Source organism: Pseudophryne corroboree, chromosome 1, assembly GCF_028390025.1.
Source record: "Pseudophryne corroboree isolate aPseCor3 chromosome 1, aPseCor3.hap2, whole genome shotgun sequence".
Lineage (NCBI taxonomy): Eukaryota > Metazoa > Chordata > Amphibia > Anura > Myobatrachidae > Pseudophryne > Pseudophryne corroboree.
This window is the reverse complement of record NC_086444.1, coordinates 11,806,684-11,825,697: the sequence shown is the minus strand read 5'-3', so window position 1 is coordinate 11,825,697 and position 19,014 is coordinate 11,806,684. Positions and strand designations below refer to the sequence as shown.

General features: G+C 53.2%; 1 protein-coding gene across 3 annotated transcripts in view; it reads right to left on the bottom strand.

Moving 5' to 3' along the window:
- DNAI1 (dynein axonemal intermediate chain 1) overlaps positions 1-19,014 on the bottom strand; it is a 563,096-nt gene that overhangs the window by 260,321 nt on the left and 283,761 nt on the right. The window lies entirely within an intron of this gene.

The following is a 19,014-nucleotide window of genomic DNA, read 5'->3' as shown; positions in this document are numbered from 1 at the left end:
AGGATTATTCTCAGCACTGAGCAGGGCAGCATCAGAGGCGGGACGGGGCAGAGAAGAAGGCAGATTATTCTCCTCAGCACCAGCATGTACAGCACTGAGCAGAGCAGCATCAGAGGCGGGACGGGGCAGAGAAGAAGGCAGATTATTCTCCTCAGCACCAGCATGTACAGCACTGAGCAGAGCAGCATCAGAGGCGGGACGGGGCAGAGAAGGAGGAGGATTATTCTCAGCACTGAGCAGGGCAGCATCAGAGGCGGGACGGGGCAGAGAAGGAGGCGGATTATTCTCCTCAGCACCAGCAGTTACAGCACTGAGCAGGGCAGCATCAGAGGTGGGACGGGGCAGAGAAGGAGGCGGATTATTCTCCTCAGCACCAGCAGTTACAGCACTGAGCAGGGCAGCATCAGAGGCGGGACGGGGAAGAGAAAAAAGGCGGATTATTCTCCTCAGCACCAGTAGTTACAGCACTGAGCAGGGCAGCATCAGAGGCGGGACGGGGCAGAGAAGGAGGCGGATTATTCTCCTCAGCACCAGCATTTACAGCACTGAGCAGGGCAGCATCAGAGGCGGGACGTGGCAGAGGAGGAGGGGGATTATTCTCCTCAGCACCAACAGTTACATCACTGAGCAGGGCAGCACCAGAGGTGGGAAGTGGCAGAGAAGGAGGCGGATTATTCTCCTCAGCACCAGCAGTTACAACACTGAGCAGGACGGGGCAGAGAAGGAGGCGGATTATTCTCCTCAGCACCAGCAGTTACAACACTACGCAGGGCAGCATCAGAGGCGGGACGGGGCAGAGAAGGCAGATTATTCTCCTTAGCACCAGCAGTTACAGCACTGAGCAGGGCTGCATCAGAGGTGGGACGGGGCAGAGAAGGAGGCGGATTATTCTCCTCAGCACCAGCAGTTACAGCACTGAGCAGGGCAGCATCAGAGGCAGGACGGGGCAGAGAAGGCAGATTATTCTCCTCAGCACCAGTATTTACAGCACTGAGCAGGGCAGCATCAGAGGCAGGACGGGGCAGAGAAGAAGGCGGATTATTCTCCTCCGCACCAGCAGTTACAGCACTGAGCAGCACGGGGCAGAGAAGGAGGCGGATTATTCTCCTCAGCACCAGCAGTTACAGCACTGAGCAGGGCAGCATCAGAGGCGGGACGGGGCAGAGAAGAAGGCGGATAATTCTTCTCAGCACCAGCATGTACAGCACTGAGCAGGCAGTATCAGAGGCGGGACGGGGCAGAGAAGGAGGCGGATTATTCTCCTCAGCACCAGCAGTTACAGCACTGAGCAGGACGGGGCAGAGAAGGAGGCAGATTATTCTCCTCAGCACCAGCATTTACAGCACTGAGCAGGGCAGCATCAGAGGCGGGACAGGGCAGAGAAGGAGGCGGATTATTCTCCTCCGCACCAGCATTTACAGCACTGAGCAGGACGGGGCAGAGAAGGAGGTGGATTATTCTCCTCAGCACCAGCAGTTACAACACTGAGCAGGGCAGCATCAGAGGCGGGACGGGGCAGAGAAAAAAGGCGGATTATTCTCCTCAGCAGCAGCAGTTACAGCACTGAGCAGGGCAGCAACAGAGGCGGGACGGGGCAGAGAAGGAGGCGGATTATTCTCCTCAGCACCAGCAGTTACAACACTGAGCAGGGCAGCAACAGAGGCGGGACGGGGCAGAGAAGAAGGCAGATTATTCTCCTCAGCACCAGCAGTTACAGCACTGAGCAGGGCAGCATCAGAGGTGGGACGGGGCAGAGAAGGAGGCGGATTATTCTCCTCAGCAGCAGCAGTTACAGCACTGAGCAGGTCAGCATCAGAGGCGGATTATTCTCCTCAGCACCAGCAGTTACAGCACTGAGCAGGGCAGCATCAGAGGAGGGACGGGGCAGAGAAGGAGGCGGATTATTCTCCTCAGCACCAGCAGTTACAGCACTGAGCAGGACGGGGCAGAGAAGGAGGCAGATTATTCTCCTCAGCACCAGCAGTTACAACACTGAGCAGGGCAGCAACAGAGGCGGGACGGGGCAGAGAAGGAGGCGGATTATTCTCCTCAGCACCAGCAGTTACAGCACTGAGCAGGGCAGCATCAGAGGCAGGACGGGGCTGAGAAGGAGGCGGATTATTCTCCTCAGCACCAGCAGTTACAGCACTGAGCAGGGCAGCATCAGAGGTGGGACGGGGCAGAGAAGGAGGTGGATTATTCTCCTCAGCACCAGCAGTTACAACACTGAGCAGGGCAGCATCAGAGGCGGGACGGGGCAGAGAAAAAAGGCGGATTATTCTCCTCAGCACCAGCAGTTACAACACTGAGCAGGGCAGCATCAGAGGCGGGACGGGGCAGAGAAGGAGGCGGATTATTCTCCTCAGCGCCAGCAGTTACAGCACTGAGCAGGGCAGCATCAGAGGCGGGACGGGGCAGAGAAGGAGGCGGATTATTCTCCTCAGCACCAGCAGTTACAGCACTGACCAGGCCAGCATCAGAGGTGGGACGGGGCAGAGAAGGAGGTGGATTATTCTCCTCAGCACCAGCAGTTACAGCACTGAGCAGGGCAGCATCAGAGGCGGGACGAGGCAGAGAAAAAAGGCGGATTATTCTCGTCAGCACCAGCAGTTACAGCACTGAGCAGGACGGGGCAGAGAAGGAGGCAAATTATTCTCCTCAGCACCAGCAGTTACAACACTGAGCAGGGCAGCATCAGAGGCGGGACGGGGCAGAGAAGGCAGATTATTCTAATCAGCACCAGCATTTACAGCACTGAGCAGGGCAGCATCAGACGTGGGACGGGGCAGAGAAGGAGGCGGATTCTTCTCCTCAGCATCAGCATGTAGAGCACTGAGCAGGGCAACATCAGAGGCGGGACGGGGCAGAGAAGGAGGCGGATTATTCTCCTCAGCACCAGCATGTACAGCACTGAGCAGGACGGGGCAGAGATGGAGGAGGATTATTCTCCTCAGTACCAGCTGTTACTGTTAGGTTCCTGGTGCTCAGAACAAGGGAGATGTTATGAAGCGAGTCCAGAGCACCAGGACGTAATGCTGGGAAAGGGGAATGGAAAGGGAATAGCCCCTGGCGCCCTAACTCCGTTGTCTCGCCCGTGTGGTCAGAAATCCCCTGCGAGACTATGGTTGCTTGAGCCCATGGCAGCCGCGTTTGAAGGGCGGATTATGTCTGCCCAAATCCGATGCCCCCTCAGGTCTTAATGGGAGACAAAGGGAAATCCGAGACAGGGTGATAACAAGGGGCCCTCTGACTAAACAACCAGGCCAAGGGCTACAAGCTAACTGACTAAACCTGAGGTATGTGCGGTAACCCGCCAGGGAAAAGGACAACCAAAATCCACTAGTCCGTACTCCTACCCAGCATCGCTGGATACCAGAGTGGATCTGTGGGAGCGGAATCCTCCGCAAAAGCTCCGGAACACAAATAATAAAAGATAAATAATTCAGCGGCCCAAGCCGCAACACACGGCTACGCCGTGACTCACGAACACCACTGGATGTTCAAAGGTGCTCAGTCAGGACCCCAGGAACAGATGACGACTTCCGAGTACAGGACAACTGAGAACAGGAACGACCGGATACAGCAGGACTGGAAACACTTTCAGCAAGCAGATTCAGCATTCAGGAAGCTCAGGAACTAGCAGGAACCAAGCTCAGAACTCAAGCAGACTGAAAACCCAGAAATATCACCAGCATCTGCGAACTGCAATCAGCCAGCATATAACAGAGAGGCCTAATTAATAATCCAGTGCAGCTGGCCTATTGCAGGACTCCAAGCTGACAAGATGCAATTAGCAGCCAGATGAGGCTGAACACATGGGAACAAGCTGCAATTGCACAGACTCACCAGCGGCAGCAGACAAGAGTAATCTAAAACAGAGCAATGGGAAATCCTGGCATGCAAGACAACTAAATAAACATAAAATAGAAATGAACCACTACCTGTGGTTCATAACAGTATACCCTCCTTAAGGGTGAGCTCCGAGCACCCCATGACACCCACGGGGAACATAAACAGAAGTATAACATAAAATACATAACAAAAATGCAAAACAGGAATGAGCCACAGCCGTGGCTCATAACAGTTACAGCACTGAGCAGGGCAGCATCAGAGGCAGGACGGGGCAGAGAAGGAGGCGGATTATTCTCCTCAGCACCAGCAGTTACAACACTGAGCAGGGCAGCATCAGAGGCAGGACGGGGCAGAGAAGGCAGATTATACTCATCACCACCAGCAGTTACAGCACTGAGCAGGACGGGGCAGAGAAGGAGGCGGATTATTCTCCTCAGCACCTGCAGTTACAACACTGAGCAGGGCAGCATCAGAGGCAGGTCGGGGCAGAGAAGGAGGCGGATTATTCTCCTCAGCACCAGCAGTTACAACACTGAGCAGGGCAGCATCAGAGGCAGGACGGGGCAGAGAAGAAGGCGGATTATTCTCCTCAGCACCAGCAGTTACAGCACTGAGCAGGACGGGGCAGAGAAGGAGGCGGATTATTCTCCTCAGCACCTGCAGTTACAACACTGAGCAGGGCAGCATCAGAGGCGGGACGGGGCAGAGAAGGAGGCGGATTATTCTCCTCAGCACCAGCATGTACAGCACTGAGCAGGACAGCATCAGAGGCGGGACGGGGCAGAGAAGGCAGATTATTCTCCTCAGCACCAGCATTTACAGCACTGAGCAGGACAGCATCAGAGGCAGGACGGGGCAGAGAAGGAGGCGGATTATTCTCCTCAGCACCAGCATGTACAGCACTGAGCAGGACAGCATCAGAGGCGGGACGGGGCAGAGAAGGCAGATTATTCTCCTCAGCACCAGCATTTACAGCACTGAGCAGGACAGCATCAGAGGCAGGACGGGGCAAAGAAGGCAGATTATTCTCCTCAGCACCAGCAGTTACAGCACTGAGCAGGACGGGGCAGAGAAGGAGGCGGATTATTCTCCTCAGCACCTGCAGTTACAACACTGAGCAGGGCAGCATCAGAGGCGGGACGGGGCAGAGAAGGAGGCGGATTATTCTCCTCAGCACCAGCAGTTACAGCACTGAGCAGGACAGCATCAGAGGCGGGACGGGGCAGAGAAGGCAGATTATTCTCCTCAGCACCAGCATTTACAGCACTGAGCTGGGCAGCATCAGAGGCGGGACGGGGCAGAGAAGGAGGCGGATTATTCTCATCAGCACCAGCATGTAGAGCACTGAGCAGGGCAGCATCAGAGGAGGGACGGGGCAGAGAAGGAGGCGGATTATTCTCCTCAGCACCAGCATTTACAGCACTGAGCAGGACGGGGCAGAGAAGGAGGCGGATTATTCTCCTCAGTACCAGCAGTTACAGCACTGAGCAGGGCAGCATCAGAGGCAGGACGGGGTAGAGAAGGCAGATTATTCTCCTCAGCACCAGCAGTTACAGCACTGAGCAGGGCAGCATCAGAGGCGGGACGTGGCAGAGGAGGAGGCGGCTTATTCTCCTCAGTACCAGCATGTACAGCACTGAGCAGGACAGCATCAGAGGCGGGACGGGGCAGAGAAGGAGGCGGATTATTCTCCTCAGCACCAGCAGTTACATCACTGAGCAGGTCAGCATCAGAGGCGGGACGGGGCAGAGAAGGAGGCGGATTATTCTCCTCAGCACTGAGCAGTTACAGCACTGAGCGGGGCAGCATCAGAGGCGGGATGGGCAGAGAAGAAGGCATATTATTTTCCTCAGCACCAGCATTTACAGCACTGAGCAGGGCAGCATCAGAGGTGGGACAGGGCAGAGAAGGAGGTAGAGTATTCTCCTCAGCACCAGCAGTTACAACACTGAGCAGGGCAGCATCAGAGGCGGGACGGGGCAGAGAAGGAGGCGGATTATTCTCCTCAGTACCAAGAGTTACAGCACTGAGCAGAGCAGCATCAGAGGCGGGACGGGGCAGAGAAGGAGGCGGATTCTTCTCCTCAGCATCAGCATGTAGAGCACTGAGCAGGGCAACATCAGAGGCGGGACGGGGCAGAGAAGGAGGCGGATTATTCTCCTCAGCACCAGCATTTACAGTACTGAGCAGGACGGGGCAGAGATGGAGGAGGATTATTCTCCTCAGTACCAGCTGTTACAGCACTGAGCAGGGCAGCATCAGAGGCAGGACGGGGCAGAGAAGGAGGCGGATTATTCTCCTCAGCACCAGCAGTTACAACACTGAGCAGGGCAGCATCAGAGGCAGGACGGGGCAGAGAAGGCAGATTATACTCATCACCACCAGCAGTTACAGCACTGAGCAGGACGGGGCAGAGAAGGAGGCGGATTATTCTCCTCAGCACCAGCAGTTACAACACTGAGCAGGGCAGCATCAGAGGCAGGTCGGGGCAGAGAAGGCAGATTATTCTCCTCAGCACCAGCATTTACAGCACTGAGCAGGGCAGCATCAGAGGCAGGACGGGGCAGAGAAGGAGGCGGATTATTCTCCTCAGCACCTGCAGTTACAACACTGAGCAGGGCAGCATCAGAGGCGGGACGGGGCAGAGAAGGAGGCGGATTATTCTCCTCAGCACCAGCATGTACAGCACTATGCAGGACAGCATCAGAGGCGGGACGGGGCAGAGAAGGCAGATTATTCTCCTCAGCACCAGCATTTACAGCACTGAGCAGGACAGCATCAGAGGCAGGACGGGGCAGAGAAGAAGGCGGATAATTCTCCTCCGCACCAGCAGTTACAGCACTGAGCAGGACGGGGCAGAGAAGGAGGCGGATTATTCTCCTCAGCACCTGCAGTTACAACACTGAGCAGGGCAGCATCAGAGGCGGGACGGGGCAGAGAAGGAGGCGGATTATTCTCCTCAGCACCAGCAGTTACAGCACTGAGCAGGACAGCATCAGAGGCGGGACGGGGCAGAGAAGGCAGATTATTCTCCTCAGCACCAGCATTTACAGCACTGAGCTGGGCAGCATCAGAGGCGGGACGGGGCAGAGAAGGAGGCGGATTATTCTCATCAGCACCAGCATGTAGAGCACAGAGCAGGGCAGCATCAGAGGAGGGACGGGGCAGAGAAGGAGGCGGATTATTCTCCTCAGCACCAGCATTTACAGCACTGAGCAGGACGGGGCAGAGAAGGAGGCGGATTATTCTCCTCAGTACCAGCAGTTACAGCACTGAGCAGGGCAGCATCAGAGGCAGGACGGGGCAGAGAAGGCAGATTATTCTCCTCAGCACCAGCAGTTACAGCACTGAGCAGGGCAGCATCAGAGGCGGGATGTGGCAGAGGAGGAGGCGGCTTATTCTCCTCAGTACCAGCATGTACAGCACTGAGCAGGACAGCATCAGAGGCGGGACGGGGCAGAGAAGGAGGCGGATTATTCTCCTCAGCACCAGCAGTTACATCACTGAGCAGGTCAGCATCAGAGGCGGGACGGGGCAGAGAAGGAGGCGGATTATTCTCCTCAGCACTGAGCAGTTACAGCACTGAGCGGGGCAGCATCAGAGGCGGGATGGGCAGAGAAGAAGGCATATTATTTTCCTCAGCACCAGCATTTACAGCACTGAGCAGGGCAGCATCGGAGGTGGGACAGGGCAGAGAAGGAGGTAGAGTATTCTCCTCAGCACCAGCAGTTACAACACTGAGCAGGGCAGCATCAGAGGCGGGACGGGGCAGAGAAGGAGGCGGATTATTCTCCTCAGTACCAAGAGTTACAGCACTGAGCAGAGCAGCATCAGAGGCGGGACGGGGCATAGAAGGAGGCGGATTATTCTCCTCAGCACCAGCAGTTACAGCACTGAGCAGGACAGCATCAGAGGCGGGACGGGGCAGAGAAGAAGGCAGATTATTCTCCTCAGCACCAGCATGTACAGCACTGAGCAGGGCAGTATCAGAGGTGGGACGGGACAGAGAAGGAGGCGGATTATTCTCCTCAGCACCAGCAGTTACAGCACTGAGCAGGACAGCATCAGAGGCGGGACGGGGCAGAGAAGAAGGCAGATTATTCTCTTCAGCACCAGCATGTACAGTACTGAGCAGGGCAGCATCAGAGGCGGGACGGGGCAGAGAAGGAGGCGGATTATTCTCCTCAGTACCAGCAGTTACAGCACTGAGCAGGGCAGCATCAGAGGCGGGACGGGGCAGAGAAGGAGGAGGATTATTCTCCTCAGCACCAGCATGTACAGCATTGAGCAGGGCAGCATCAGAGGCGGGACGGGGCAGAGAAGGAAACGGATTATTCTCCTCAGCACCAGCAGTTACAGCACTGAGCAGGGCAGCATCAGAGGCGGGATGGGGCAGAGAAGGATGCGGATTATTCTCCTCAGCACCAGCAGTTATAGCATTGAGCAGGGCAGCATCAGAGGCGGGACGGGGCAGAGAAGGAGGCGGATTATTCTCCTCAGCACCAGCAGTTACAGCACTGAGCAGGGCAGCATCAGAGGCGGGACGGGGCAGAGAAGGATGCGGATTATTCTCCTCAGCACCAGCATGTACAGCACTGAGCAGGGCAGCATCAGAGGCGGGACGGGGCAGAGAAGGAGGTGGATTATTCTCCTCAGCCCCAGCATTTACAGCACTGAGCAGGGCAGCATCAGAGGCGGAACGGGGCAGAGAAGGAGGCGGATTATTCTCCTCAGCACCAGCATTAATCCGGGGAAGGTCCGCTGGGAGGTGCGGCCTGACAAAGATTGGCAGCAGTGGGCGGGGCATGTTTTGTTGTAAGTCTAATTAGTTTACCAGGAAGTCCTTCAAAATGAAAGTTATACGCACGCAAATACTTGAAATTCCATAGCAAAGTACAGATATTCAGCTAGTAGCTGATAAAAAAATAAGAATTTACTTACCGATAATTCTATTTCTCATAGTCCGTAGTGGATGCTGGGGACTCCGAAAGGACCATGGGGAATAGCGGCTCCGCAGGAAACTGGGCACAAAAGTAAAAGCTTTAGGACTACCTGGTGTGCACTGGCTCCTCCCCCTATGACCCTCCTCCAAGCCTCAGTTAGGATACTGTGCCCGGACGAGCGTACACAATAAGGAAGGATTTTGAATCCCGGGTAAGACTCATACCAGCCACACCAATCACACCGTACAACTTGTGATCTGAACCCAGTTAACAGCATGATAACAGAGAAGCCTCTGAAAAGATGGCTCACAACAATAATAACCCGATTTTTGTAACAATAACTATGTACAAGTATTGCAGACAATCCGCACTTGGGATGGGCGCCCAGCATCCACTACGGACTATGAGAAATAGAATTATCGGTAAGTAAATTCTTATTTTCTCTGACGTCCTAGTGGATGCTGGGGACTCCGAAAGGACCATGGGTATTATACCAAAGCTCCCAAACGGGCGGGAGAGTGCGGATGACTCTGCAGCACCGAATGAGAGAACTCCAGGTCCTCCTCAGCCAGGGTATCAAATTTGTAGAATTTAGCAAACGTGTTTGCCCCTGACCAAGTAGCTGCTCGGCAAAGTTGTAAAGCCGAGACCCCTCGGGCAGCCGCCCAAGATGAGCCCACTTTCCGTGTGGAATGGGATTTTACAGATTTTGGCTGTGGCAGGCCTGCCACAGAATGTGCAAGCTGAATTGTACTACAAATCCAACGAGCAATAGTCTGCTTAGAAGCAGGAGCACCCAGCTTGTTGGGTGCATACAGGATAAACAGCGAGTCAGATTTTCTGACTCCAGCCGTCCTGGAAACATATATTTTCAGGGCCCTGACTACGTCCAGCAACTTGGAATCCTCCAAGTCCCCAGTAGCCGCAGGTACCACAATAGGCTGGTTTAAGTGAAACGCTGAAACCACCTTAGGGAGAAATTGAGGACGAGTCCTCAATTCTGCCCTGTCCGTATGAAAAATTAGGTAAGGGCTTTTATAGGATAAAGCCGCCAATTCTGAGACACGCCTGGCTGAAGCCAGGGCTAACAGCATTACCACTTTCCATGTGAGATATTTTAAGTCCACAGTGGTGAGTGGTTCAAACCAATGTGATTTTAGGAACCCCAAAACTACATTGAGATCCCAAGGTGCCACTGGAGGCACAAAAGGAGGCTGTATATGCAGTACCCCCTTGACAAACGTCTGAACTTCAGGAACTGAAGCTAGTTCTTTTTGGAAGAATATCGACAGGGCCGAAATTTGAACCTTAATGGACCCTAATTTTAGGCCCATAGACAGTCCTGTTTGCAGGAAATGCAGGAAACGACCCAGTTGAAATTTCTCTGTAGGGGCCTTCTTGGCCTCACACCACGCAACATATTTACACCAAATACGGTGATAATGTTGCACAGTTACATCCTTCCTGGCTTTGATCAGGGTAGGGATGACTTCATCCGGAATGCCTTTTTCCTTCAGGATCCGGCGTTCAACCGCCATGCCGTCAAACGCAGCCGCGGTAAGTCTTGGAACAGACAGGGTCCCTGCTGGAGCCGGTCCTTTCTTAGAGGTAGAGGCCACGGGTCTTCCGTGAGCATGTCTTGAAGTTCCGGGTACCAAGTCCTTCTTGGCCAATCCGGAGCCACGAGTATAGTCCTTACTCCTTTCCTTCTTATGATTCTCAGTACCTTGGGTATGAGAGGCAGAGGAGGGAACACATACACTGACTGGTACACCCACGGTGTTACCAGAGCGTCCACAGCTATTGCCTGAGGGTCCCTTGACCAGGCGCAATATCTGTCCAGTTTTTTGTTGAGGCGGAACGCCATCATGTCCACCTTTGGTTTTTCCCAACGGTTCACAATCATGTGGAAGACTTCTGGGTGAAGTCCCCACTCCCCCGGGTGGAGGTCGTGTCTGCTGAGGAAGTCTGCTTCCCAGTTGTCCACTCCCGGAATGAACACTGCTGACAGTGCTATCACATGATTTTCCGCCCAGCGAAGAATCCTTGCAACTTCCGTCATTGCCCTCCTGCTTCTTGTGCCGCCCTGTCTGTTTACGTGGGCGACTGCCGTGATGTTGTCCGACTGGATCAACACCGGCTGACCCTGAAGCAGAGGCCTTGCCTGACTTAGGGCATTGTATATGGCCCTTAGTTCCAGGATATTTATGTGAAGTGACGTTTCCATGCTTGACCACAAGCCCTGGAAATTTCTTCCCTGTGTGACTGCTCCCCAGCCTCTCAGGCTGGCATCCGTGGTCACCAGGACCCAGTCCTGAATGCCGAATCTGTGGCCCTCTAGAAGATGAGCACTCTGTAACCACCACAGGAGAGACACCCTTGTCCTTGGAGACAGGGTTATCCGCTGATGCATTTGAAGATGCGATCCGGACCATTTGTCCAGCAGATCCCACTGAAAAGTTCTTGCGTGGAATCTGCCGAATGGAATCGCTTCGTAAGAAGCCACCATTTTTCCCAGGACCCTTGTGCATTGATGCACTGACACTTGGCCTGGTTTTAGGAGGTTCCTGACTAGGTCGGATAACTCCCTGGCTTTCTCCTCCGGGAGAAACACCTTTTTCTGGACTGTGTCCAGAATCATCCCTAGGAACAGCAGACGTGTCGTCGGAATCAGCTGCGATTTTGGAATATTTAGAATCCACCCGTGCTGTCGTAGTACTACTTGAGATAGTGCTACTCCGACCTCTAACTGTTCTCTGGACCTTGCCCTTATCAGGAGATCGTCCAAGTAAGGGATAATTAAGACGCCTTTTCTTCGAAGAAGAATCATCATTTCGGCCATTACCTTGGTAAAGACCCGGGGTGCCGTGGACAATCCAAACGGCAGCGTCTGAAACTGATAGTGACAGTTCTGTACCACAAACCTGAGGTACCCTTGGTGAGAAGGGCAAATTGGGACATGGAGGTAAGCATCCTTGATGTCCAGAGACACCATATAGTCCCCTTCTTCCAGGTTCGCTATCACTGCTCTGAGTGACTCCATCTTGAATTTGAACCTTTGTATGTAAGTGTTCAAGGATTTCAGATTTAAAATAGGTCTCACCGAGCCGTCCGGCTTCGGTACCACAAACAGCGTGGAATAATACCCCTTTCCCTGTTGTAGGAGGGGTACCTTGATTATCACCTGCTGGGAATACAGCTTGTGAATGGCTTCCAATACCGCCTCCCTGTCGGAGGGAGACGTTGGTAAAGCAGACTTCAGGAACCGGCGAGGTGGAGACGTCTCAAATTCCAATTTGTACCCCTGAGATACTACCTGCAGGATCCAGGGGTCCACTTGCGAGTGAGCCCACTGCGCGCTGAAATTCTTGAGACGGGCCCCCACCGTGCCTGAGTCCGCTTGTAAGGCCCCAGCGTCATGCTGAGGACTTGGCAGAAGCGGGGGAGGGCTTCTGTTCCTGGGAAGAGGCTGCCTGCTGCAGTCTTTTTCCCCTTCCTCTGCCCCGGGGCAGATATGAGTGGCCTTTTGCCCGCTTGCCCTTATGGGGACGAAAGGACTGAGCCTGAAAAGACGGTGTCTTTTTCTGCTGAGAGGTAACCTGGGGTAAAAAGGTGGATTTCCCAGCCGTTGCCGTGGCCACCAGGTCCGATAGACCGACCCCAAATAACTCCTCCCCTTTATACGGCAATACTTCCATATGCCGTTTGGAATCCGCATCACCTGACCACTGTCGCGTCCATAACCCTCTTCTGGCAGAAATGGACAGCGCACTTACTCTTGATGCCAGAGTGCAAATATCCCTCTGTGCATCTCGCATATATAGAAATGCATCCTTTAAATGCTCTATAGTCAATAATATACTGTCCCTGTCCAGGGTATCAATATTTTCAGTCAGGCAATCCGACCAAGCCACCCCAGCACTGCACATCCAGGCTGAGGCGATTGCTGGTCGCAGTATAATACCAGTATGTGTGTATATACTTTTTAGGATATTTTCCAGCTTCCTATCAGCTGGTTCCTTGAGGGCGGCCGTATCAGGAGACGGTAATGCCACTTGTTTTGATAAGCGTGTGAGCGCCTTATCTACCCTAGGCGGTGTTTCCCAACGCGCCCTAACCTCTGGCGGGAAAGGGTATAATGCCAATAATTTTTTAGAAATTAGCAGTTTTTTATCGGGGGAAACCCACGCTTCATCACACACCTCATTTAATTCATCTGATTCAGGAAAAACTACGGGTAGTTTTTTCACACCCCGCATAATACCCTTTTTTGTGGTACTTGTAGTATCAGAAATGTTCAAAACCTCCTTCATTGCCGTGATCATGTAACGTGTGGCCCTACTGGAAAATACGTTTGTTTCCTCACCGTCGACACTGGAGTCAGTGTCCGTGTCTGTGTCGACCATCTGAGGTAACGGGCGCTTTAGAGCCCCTGACGGTGTTTGAGACGCCTGTACAGGTAATAACTGATTTGCCGGCTGTCTCATGTCGTCAACAGTCTTTTGTAAAGTGCTGACACTATCACGTAATTCCTTCCATAAGACCATCCAGTCAGGTGTCGACTCCCTAGGGGGTGACATCACTATTACAGGCAATTGCTCCGCCTCCATACCATTTTCCTCCTCATACATGTCGACACAACGTACCGACACACAGCACACACACAGGGAATGCTCTGATAGAGGACAGGACCCCACTAGCCCTTTGGGGAGACAGAGGGAGTGTCACGAACCTCGGGCAGCGGCGACCGCGCTTGTCCCTGCGGGTGGCCTGGTCTGCCCGGCGCCTCTCTTCCCCTGTCAGTCTCCGGCTTCAGCGGCGGGTCGGCGCTGCTCTCCGGCGGCTTCCCGGAAGCAAGGGCGCCGCCATCACAAGCAAGGGCAAGGAGGCGGAGCAGGTCTGACGTCACCTGCCTGCTCCGCCAATCAGGCTAGGGCGGGGAATTTAAAATCAGATACCAGGCTGAGATCCGATGCCTGAGTATCTTCGTTTCTCCTGTGGAAGCTATGATCCAGAGCTCCCTCGTCCCTGCAAGCATCCTGTGCTTCCAAGCATCCTGTCCCTGCAAGCATCCTGTGCTTCCAAGCATCCTGTCCCTGCAAGCATCCTGTCCCTCCAAGCACCTCCGTGCCTCCAGTTACCTCCGTGCCTCCAGTTACCTCCGTGCCTCCAAGCACCTCCGTGCCTCCAAGCACCTCGTGCCTCCAAGCACCCCGTGCCTCCAAGCACCTCCGCGCCTCAAAGCACCTCCGTGCCTCCAGTTACCTCCGTGTCTCCAAGCACCTCGTGCCTCCAAGCACCTCGTCCCTCCAAACACCTCGGTGTCTCCAAACACCTCCGTGCCTCCAAGCACCTCCGTGCCTCCAAACACCTCGTGCCTCCAAGCACCTCCGTGCCTCCAGTTACCTCCGTGCCTCCAGTTACCTCCGTGCCTCCAAGCACCTCCGTGCCTCCAAGCACCTCGTGCCTCCAAGCACCCCGTGCCTCCAAGCACCTCCGCGCCTCAAAGCACCTCCGTGCCTCCAGTTACCTCCGTGTCTCCAAGCACCTCGTGCCTCCAAGCACCTCGTCCCTCCAAACACCTCGGTGTCTCCAAACACCTCCGTGCCTCCAAGCACCTCCGTGCCTCCAAACACCTCCGTGCCTCCAAGGGTCTCCCAGCACTCCCTGTACTCCCAGTACCTCAGTGCCTTCAATACCACAGTGTCTCCAATATCTCAGTACCCCAGCCTTCATTATTTCTACAAGTCTTGTCTTACAGGAGACCTACAAGAATTCCTCTGGGCCTCCCGCCTGCCGTCTTAGTTCTGCATGAGGAAGACCTACATCCGGCCATCTCTACTACGACCCAGTGGCGGTTCCTCTTCCCGGTCATCGGAAGAAGCCCCGAGTCCACAACACTCCCAAACCAGGTCAGTGATAGTATACTCAGGCCTCATGGACTCGGGGGATCGGAACACGGACTCTAGTGCCATCCAGAACCTGGCTTCTCGAGTGCAAAGTCAGGAAGCAGCACAAGGTCAGGTGATGCAGTACCTCCAGCAGTTGTCCGGGCGTCTGGATCAGATTCAGGCGTCTCTGGCCTCAGTAATTCCGGCTCCTGTTCCAGCAGTCGCACCAGTTGCCGTTGCCAGCAATGTTCAACCATCGGCCGGTGTCACTCCACGCCTTCAGTTGCCTACTCCGTCCCGCTATAATGGGAATCCCAAAAATTGTCGTGGTTTCTTGAACCAGTGCGAGGTACATTTCGAGCTACTTGCACACAACTTTCCTACAGACCGGTCCAAGGTAGCATATATTATTTCTCTGTTGGAAGGTTCTGCTTTGGATTGGGTGTCTCCATTATGGGAACGATCTGATCCCATGGTTTCTAACTACACCAACTTCATCTCGTCCTTTCGAAGGATTTTCGACGAGCCCGGCAGAATGACCACTGCTTCTTCCGATTTGCTCCGTGTTCGGCAGGGCGCCCGTTCCGTGGGCCAGTACGTGGTTCATTTCCAGACCATTGCTTCCGAACTACGCTGGAATAATGATGCCCTGAGAGCTGCCTTCTGGAACGGTCTTTCCGACCGGCTGAAAGACGAGCTGGTTACTAGAGATCTGCCGGATCCATTAGAAGATTTGATTTCCCTTTGCGTCAAGGTGGATCTTCGGATGCAGGAGCGTGGAAGAGAACGTAACCGTTCGGATCGTTCCAGGTTCCGGAATCCTACTCCTAGGCCGGTGGCCTCACCTAGCTCAGATGAGCCCATGCAAATTAACCGCTCCCGACTGTCTCCGGAAGAACGACAGCGTCGTCGTGAGGGTAAACTCTGCCTTTACTGTGGAGCCGCAGATCATTTTCTTAAATCTTGTAAAGTCCGTCCGGGAAACGGGCAGACCTAGCTTGTTCCGGAGGAGTCAAGCTGGGAGTTACGACAAAAGCTTCTCCAACTTCGGACTGCTTGCTTCCAGTAACTCTAGTCTCCAATTCAGTCTCCAGGTCTTGTGAAGCCCTATTGGATTCCGGAGCTGCAGGGAACTTCGTTTCTTCCTTCTGTGCCCAAAGTTTGGGTTTAAAGTTACGGCCTATCGAGCGGCCAATTTCACTGACGGCTATCAACGGGACTAGAATTTCCAAAGGTCTCATAATGTGGCGCACGGGGCCAGTTAAGCTGCGGGTCGGGGCTCTACATCAGGAAGATTTGGAACTCTTGGTAATCCCAGAAATGCCCCATGATCTGGTTCTTGGAATGCCTTGGCTGAAAAGTCATAACCCCCACATCGATTGGAAGTCGTCACAAATTCTGTCCTGGAGTTCCTTTTGTCACACTAATTGTCTTACTCCTGTTTGTCCGCTCCGTGTTACCTCCAAAACGGATGAAGAGCACATTCCGGAGGCATATCAAGGGTACAAGGACGTATTTTCGGAACAAGCTGCTGACCTGTTACCACCTCACAGGCCTTGGGACTGCCCTATTGACCTTGTCCCAGGGAAGACGCCACCTCGTGGTCGCACATATCCTCTGTCTCTTCCCGAGACTCAAGCCATGTCGGAGTATATTAAGTCCAATATGCTCAAGGGATTCATTCGCCCCTCTTCCTCCCCTGCTGGTGCAGGCTTCTTTTTCGTGAAGAAAAAGGACGGGGGGTTGAGACCATGCATCGACTACCGCGGCCTAAACGACATTACTATTAAGAATAAATACCCCTTGCCACTAATCACAGAGTTATTTGATAGGGTTCGTGGTGCCCGCATTTTTTCAAAACTCGACTTGAGAGGAGCTTATAATCTTATACGCATCCGAGAGGGGGATGAATGGAAGACTGCCTTTAATACCCGAGATGGGCATTACGAATACTTGGTGATGCCGTTTGGTCTTAGTAATGCTCCCGCGGTTTTCCAGGGATTCGTCAACGAAATCTTTCGTGATATGCTGTATCAGAGCGTTGTGGTATATCTGGACGACATACTGATTTTTTCCAAGAATCTTGTCGAACACAGGACTCAAGTCAAAGAGGTGCTACACCGTTTACAAGAGAATCATCTCTACGCCAAGCTTTCCAAATGTACCTTTGAAGTAACATCTATTCCGTTCCTCGGTTATGTCATCTCGGGGACGGAGCTTCGCATGGATCCGGAAAAGTTGTCGGCCATTCGTGATTGGACTCAGCCTCTTTCCCTGAAAGCAATACAAAGGTTCCTGGGCTTTGCGAACTACTACAGGAAATTCATTAAAGGTTTCTCCACCATTGTTGCACCCATTACTGCCCTGACGAGAAAGGGTTCTAATCCTAGTTTGTGGCCTCCGGAAGCCATTGTAGCTTTTTCTCGCTTAAAGTTAGCTTTCACGACGGCTCCAGTTCTCCAACAACCAAATTTCGAGGAACCCTTCTTCTTAGAAGTTGATGCATCTTCAGTCGGGGTGGGGGCTGTCCTCTCCCAGCATTCCTCTGATAAGAAATTACATCCGTGTGGCTTCCACTCTCGTAAATTCTCTCCAGCCGAACGAAATTACTCTATTGGAGACCAGGAACTCTTGGCAATCAAATCTGCCTTGGAAGAATGGAGATATCTTCTAGAAGGGGCTAAACATGTGTTTACCATCTACACGGATCACAAGAATTTACTGTACATCAAATCCGCACAATGTTTGAATCCTCGCCAGGCGAGATGGGCACTTTTCTTTTCCCGATTCTCGTTCATTATCAAGTACCGTGCCGGGACTCTCAATATTAAAGCAGATGCGCTTTCCCGTTCACAGGTTCCCACAGACGAGGATGAACCTCCGGAGCGGGGTTTAATTCTGAATCCAGTTTCTGTCTCTGCTGCTTTAACTACTCCAGCTCCTCCTCCTGGAAGAATGTCCGTACCAGCTAGATTCCGCCCAGGAATACTACGGTGGGTCCATAACTCCAAGTTTTCCGGTCATCCCGGCGCTCAGAAGATGTACAAGTTTCTGCAAAGGTCTTACTGGTGGAACACCATGAGGAAGGATGTACAAGATTGCGTTAATTCATGTCCCCAATGTACACAACATAAATCTCCTCGTCTGCCTCCTGCAGGGTTACTTCGTCCTCTGCCTATCCCTGTGAGACCCTGGACTCACATTTCCATGGACTTCATCACTGACTTGCCCTGTTCCAAGGGTTGCAACACCGTTTGGGTTATCGTTGACCGTTTTTCGAAGATGGCACACTTTGTGCCCTTGACTGGTCTTCCGACAGCACCGAAACTGGCTCTATTGTTTATCCGAGAACATTTTCGTTTGCATGGGTTGCCACAAGAGATTGTTTCTGACCGTGGAGTACAGTTCACCGCCAGGTTTTGGAAAGCCCTTTGTTCAACTCTACACATTAAACTTAAGTTTTCGTCGGCTTATCATCCCCAAACAAATGGACAAACGGAACGAGTCAATCAAGATCTAGAGACTTTTCTTCGGTTGTATCTCTCTCCTTCACAGGACAACTGGGTGGAGTTGTTGCCTTGGGCGGAGTTTGCCCATAACCATTTGTTTCATTCTTCCACTGGGGAATCACCATTTTTCGTCAACTACGGGTTCCATCCCCGTGTTCCGGAATTTCCAAGCCTTCCGATAATAGAGGTTCCTGCTGTAGCGTCCACTCTACGACACTTTGGACAAATTTGGAGAAAGGTTCATGCTAATCTTAAGCAGGTTTCTGTTCGGTACAAGTTCTTTGCAGATAAGAAACGGCAAGCCGCACCTCAATATAAAGTTGGGGACAGGGTATGGCTGTCCACACGGAATCTCCGGTTGAAGGTGCCCACCATGAAATTCGCTCCAAGGTTCATCGGTCCTTACCCTGTGCTACAAGTCTTAAATCCTGTGGTCTGTAAATTGGGTTTGCCTGCCCATCTTCGCATACCTAACGCCTTCCATGTTTCTCTACTCCGTCCCCTCATACTGAATCGATTCCACTCAGCACTCCCAAGGCCAACGTCCGTAGTGGCAGAAGCTGGAGCGGAGTTTGAAATCAAAGCTATTCTGGACTCTCGTTATCTTCATAAAAAATTACAGTACTTGGTGGACTGGAAGGGTTATGGACCTGAGGAGAGAAGTTGGATTGGGGCTACTGAAGTAACGGCTCCTCGTCTGATTCGGATCTTCCACTCCAGACATCCGACTAAGCCCGGGAAGTGTCCAGGGGCCACTCCTGGAGGAGGGGGTACTGTCACGAACCTCGGGCAGCGGCGACCGCGCTTGTCCCTGCGGGT